Source organism: Sorex araneus, chromosome 5 (genome assembly GCF_027595985.1).
Source record: "Sorex araneus isolate mSorAra2 chromosome 5, mSorAra2.pri, whole genome shotgun sequence".
Classification (NCBI taxonomy): Eukaryota; Metazoa; Chordata; class Mammalia; order Eulipotyphla; family Soricidae; genus Sorex; species Sorex araneus.
In genome coordinates, this window is record NC_073306.1 from 92,656,320 (window position 1) to 92,662,320 (window position 6,001).

The following is a 6,001-nucleotide window of genomic DNA, read 5'->3' on the forward strand; positions in this document are numbered from 1 at the left end:
GTAAAGAGAAAAGGAAGTGAAATTATCACTCACCTATGGGGTGGGTTGGGGGGTGAGGGGTGGTCTGTATACTGTTTTTTCTTTTGTTTGTTTTTTCTGTTTTGTTTTTGCTTTCGTTTTTGTTTATATTGGTGGTGGAATATGGGCACTGGTTAAGGGATGGGTGTTTGAGCATTGTGTAACTGAGATATAAGCCTGAGAAGTTTGTAACTTTCCACTTGGTGATTCAATAAAATAAAAAAAAAACAAAAAAAGAACAGTTAAGGCGTGGAAAGATAGTTGCATGGTTTGTGATCCATGGTGCTCCAGGTTCCAGAGTTCTGCCAGGAACAGCTACTTGACCACTGGGAGTGCCCCAAAGTCCCATTCTCCACTCCAAGAGTTCAAGGAACTGAAAATTAAAAACAGTAAGAATTCTCAATACCACACACATGTATAGTATGTACAATAACATATGCATGTTATATATACATGTGTGCATAATCTGTACATATACACACTCATATGCAAAGTGACCTAATCCTATAGCAAAATATTATACAATAGTGTAAGTGGAGGTAGAGAGCACCACAATCCATATTAAAATGTGCCCGCTATGTGCACAGCCCCACAGCCATGCTCAAGGCCACTCTCCACATGTTCAGACGAGCCTCACACATGAAAAGACCAGCAGAGGAACCCAGGTGTGCGGGACCCGAGGCTGAGATCTCCAAGCCTGCTTGAATTGGGACTGAGCCTTCTCCATCCAGAACCCCCATATTCCAGTAGCTTGGCAGCCACACTCACAAACTGCCCCCGGCGCCGTGTAATTCCATCAACTGCCAACATCCAGAGACTATAAGACCAAGCTCCCAGAAACGGCCGTGCAACATCTAATAGCCTTGTTCTCCCTCTTGGAGAACCTGACAAGCTACCAAGAGTCTACTGCCCACACGGGAGAGCCTTGCAAGCTCCCCATGGCATATTCATATCCCAAATACAGTAAAAGGAGAGCCCGGCAAGCTACCGAGAGTATCCCGCCCGAATGGCAGAGCCTGGCAAGCTACCCATGGCGTATTTGATATGCCAAAAACAGTGACGATAGGTCTCATTCCCTTGACCCTGGAAAGAGCCTCCAATCGTTGGGAAAGACGAGTAAGGAGAGGCTGCTAAAAATCTCAGGGCTGAGTGTAATAGAGACATTACTCGAGTAAATCGATGAACGGGGTGACAGTGACAGTGAGCCTGCCACAGTCATAAGCATCTACATAGGATGCATGTGGATATAAGAAGCAAATTATAGGAAACTTGATAATGTATGATTCTATTTACATAAAACTCAAAATGAAGTGATAAAAGCCACTGGGTTACATTTTGTTGATTGTAACACAATACTCCACATTTAGTCTCCCTAAAGTTGGGACACATCTTATAAACTGCTGGATATCGCAATTATGTTTAGCAGTTCTCTTCCTTTGACAAGAAGTAAATATCTCTTGCAACTGCTGAGGTCTCAGTGCTGGGTAGGTAGTAAACTATGAAGTAAAGCAGAAAAGTAACTCAGAAAACTCAGATCATGATGACCTATCAGAGAGGCTGGGGGAGAAGGGGCTCCTGGAACGACATAGAGTGTTTGTCCATTGGTGTTTTATTGTCAGTCTGTAGGCAGTTTTGACTCTCACTTATATGACTTCTTTTTTTTTATTGGTCTTCACAAAGAGAGTGTGAGGAGATAAGGAAGCAGGGACTTGTATGCTTAACACGCGAGGCTGGTCTTAGGGAGAGGGGCAGGCAGTGGTGGGGGAAGAGCAGATTGCAGTGAACGGGAAGATGCACCGTGCATTCGTGCATCACTTGAGGGGAGCCAGGAAAGCTGCTTGCTCTGTTTGAGTGAGAGGAACCCAGCAACTACGGCTTACAGCATTTTTGGTGGGATTTTATGCACATTTTTCTGTTTCTTAATGAAGAATTCATCTGTGGGGTGGGGGCAATTATCAGCAGTGACTGATGAAGCTGAATGACCAGGAGTGAAAGATTTCTGAAATGCTGAATATTCATAGCTTTGTTCTGCTCTCCAGAGTGGAATGTTCCTGTTTGGTAGGATCTGTAGGTTACTCTTGGGACTGAAAGTTCCCAAGCACGAAGCATTCCTGGACGGACTGGGCCAACCAGACCAGACAGCTCCAAGTCTAGGCCTAGCGACCTGGTGCTGCTCAGACGCGTACTGCTGGGTCCAGGTTATAGTTTTGGTCTGTGGAATGTTCAGGGAAAAAAAAAAACCATTCACATAACTAATGGTGCCGGAATACGTGAGAACAGCAAAGGAAACCCGTGAAACGTGCCGTGCACTGAATAAGAATTTTGAGCCTCCATTACCCCGTGTGTTCGCCTTATCCAAGCCAGGAGGTTGTACTTTCTCATGATGTCTGCATTCATTGCCCTGGGCTTGTCATAAAATTCTACGGGTCGCCTGGCTTGCACCACAGCAGCTTCCTCCCTGCTCTGGGCCTGGAAGCCAAGGCCAAGGTGCCCTCAGTGCTGGCCTCTCCTGAACCCTCCCCGGGCTCCCCAGGCTGACCGGGGTCCGGGTCCTCGTGACTTTGCCCACCCCTAGAGGGCCTCCCCCTGCCTGCAGCCCCCTTCTAGCTGCTGGGGTGGGGTCTCAGCACGTGCGTGTGTCTCCACGCTCCCCAGGCTGACCGGGGTCGCGGTCCCCTGTGACTGTGCCCCCCCAGAAGGCCTCCCATGCCTGCAGCCCACTTCTAGGCGCTGGGTGGGGTCTCAGCAGGTGCGTGTGTGAGGGGTGGGGTGGGGGGCCTCAATAGGTCTGCCCCGAACGACGCCCACGTGGAAACAGAGATCCATAAAGTCTGAAGAGTTAGGTGTCCAGGCTGGACCCAGAGCCTCCCTTTAAAAGCATGAGTTGAGGTTGGGAGGTTTTTCAGCCCAGGTGCGGGCAGGGCGTCCCCGCAGCCCTGTGCGGAACCCCTCCCTGCCCCCCCCCCCGCGCTGCCCACAGACCAGGTGGAGAGTCCGGCCAAGAAGGCGCCCCTTGCTGGGTTCTGCTGGGCCTGCGTTGGAAACCGGTTGGAAACCGGTTGCGTGGCTCCCTGCTGCCCTCTGCTGGCCAACCACGGAACACTCGGCAGCACATGGCAGGGCCAGCTTCCTGCGAGCGGGGGTCTGCGAGAAGGGTGGGAGGATTGTGCCCAGGAAGCCAAGTGGGGGCTACTCCAATTCCACCCCTCTTCATACATATACACACACCCGGAATCCCTGGTACAGCCAATGTACACTTTTTGGCATTCCGTGACTGCACACCATTGAAAAACTCGGTTCAACTGTTTTTGTCGTTAAAAATACAAACTTTCTCTAGCTGCAACCCTCTCTAAAATAATGTTTCCTGGGGCTGGGGTGATGGCCCAATTTGATAGCCCAAATCAAATGCTTTACATGCAGAAGTCCCAGTACCACCAGTGTGACTCCCCATGTACCATCAGGTTTGCCCTCCAACCCCCAAAATGTTTCCCAAGATGCAGTACAAAAATTTACATGCAAGTTTTTTTTTAATTCTTTTATTAATTCACCATGTGGAAAGTTACAAAGCGTTCAGGTTAAAGTCTCAGTTATACAATGCTCAAACACCCATCCCTTCACCAGTGCACATATTCCACCACCAAGAATCACGATATACCTCCCCCCTTCCCCCGACCTCCCAGCCGCCCACCCCGCATGTGTAACTGGTAAATTTCACTTTACTTTCACTTTACTTTGATTACATTCAATATTTAAACAAAAAAAATTCACTATTATTGATTTGGAGTTTCTCCTCCCTAAAGTCGATCTGCTGAAAAGAAAGCATTTGGTAATTTGTTTTCTGTTGCTGAGAATGAAGAGATATGAGGTCAGGAGGCCGCACTAGCAGCAGCATAGTTTTGGATTTCTGTATTTTAGTATTTTAGTAACTAATTCCAGAGAAATGTCTGCCAGGAATCGCAACATTGTAAGCTTGTACCTCTCAGCTACTTTATATTCCACATATGAGTGCGATCTTTCTATGTCTGTCTCTTTCTTTCTGACTCATTTCACTCAGCATGATACTTTCCATGTTGATCCACTTATATGCAAATTTCATGACTTCATGTTTTCTGACAGCTACGTAGTATTCCATTGTGTAAATATACCAGAATTTCTTTATACATGCAAGTTTTGATGACGGACCAAATTACTGGCATATTATTATTTTGTGATTTCAAAAATCATAAACTTATTGGTTAGAAAATATATTTTTAAAATGTAAAGCCTGATAACATATGCAACAGGGATCCCAAATTTAAGATAGTACTGTAACAATCATTGTTTGCATATTCAAATATGGCTTTTATTTAAGAGAAAGATCAGGAGCACATACTTTGAGACGTTTCACTGTTACAAATTTGGTGGAAATGTTTTAAGTAATAAAGAATGCCCCTGTTGGTGATGGGTGTGGTGTTGGAATTATAGGCATGGGGAAACATTAAAACTGTATCGTATATCACAGAATCTCAATCAATTAAAAATGTTTTTAAAATTTTTCTTGAGTGTAGAACCATTAAATAAATGCTGGAAGGAACCACTGATTTCACCAAGAATGGCTGGAATTCTGGGTTAATGTTCACACAAGATGGGAGATCTTGGGGACCCCAGTATAATTCAAAATGCTGGGACCCAGGGCCTGTAGATACTCTGATCCTTGTGCAGTTGTTAGAGTGGATGCAAATCAGGGCCTGGAGGTAGTTCAGTGGTTAGGTGCTTGCCCTGCACACTGCTGACCTGGGTATGATCTCCAGCATAGCCAGGAGTGATTCCTGAACAGAGAACCAGGAGTAATCCTTGAGCACTGCCAGGGTGGGGCTTATCCACCTCCTTCACCCCATCCCCCAAGTGAAAATCAGATTATGATACTCTTGTTTGGGAGAGACCCATTGACTCTTCTTTGTAGAGTGAAATATAGATTCCTTCTTTGCTTTTCAAGTTAAAGCAGGCCCTGGGATCCATGTCCACCCGAGGCCTCCCTGCCTTCCCCTTCAGCCCTTGGCATTTCAATCCTACAAGAATCTCTTCCCAATTCTCATTCAATGTTCTGTGTATTGTCTTCAGGGCATTGGCTACAAACTGTAGCCATTGGGTTTATTCATCCGTTATTCTCTTCCGGTCTCCGCCACCAGGCTCTGTACATCAGGTGGGTCCGTGTCCTTGCTTGCTTGCTGCCCCCCCTAAGCTTATTTAGTGCTTATCCATGAATCATTGAAGGACATGAGTAAAGAAAGGTGCTGACGGTCAGTGCCAACAGTCGTTCTCGCAGACCACAGAACAGCTTCATCCCCTATGTGTGAGGAAGTCCCGCCCCACCCACCGAAAGGGAACCAGGGGAGGGAATGTGCTGAGCTGGACATGGCAGCATGTTGATCTCTGACCTTCCCTACTCTTCAAACTACTCTCCCTATTCAGAGAATGCCGGGGCAGAACCTAGGCCAGAGATCAGAGATCGCTGCTGCAGAGGCACCCAGGCCTTCAGGAAGAACCGTTTAACCAGGGAGGCAGAGCAGCAATGAGGGGCTCTTGGTGTGTCCTCAAGGCTTTCCCCTTGGAAGTGCTCCAGCTAGGTCCCGGGCCCACCGCCCCACCTCAGGGGAGTGTATTAACAGTGTTGACACGTGAGAGAGGAAGAGCTCTCGGCTGGTGGGCCGCAGGCCCGTGCCCAGCCTTCCAGGCTTCTCTTGTCCTCCCACAGACCAGCAGGGCCTGGGCACGGGGAAAGAACCCAGAACCGTCATCAGTGCAGACCTGTGGCGGGGCGGCCGGCTGAGAGCCATTCTCCAGAGTGGTGGTGGAGAGAACAAAGGGTTTGGGTCAGACCTCCAGGGGGCCAGGGGCTCCCACTGAAGGGACCCCGGTCAGTGTCATCTCCAAGGGTCACATCTACGTGGGTCTAGCACCCGGCCACCCAGCCTGTGGCCCCACTTGCAGGGAGTGAGGACAG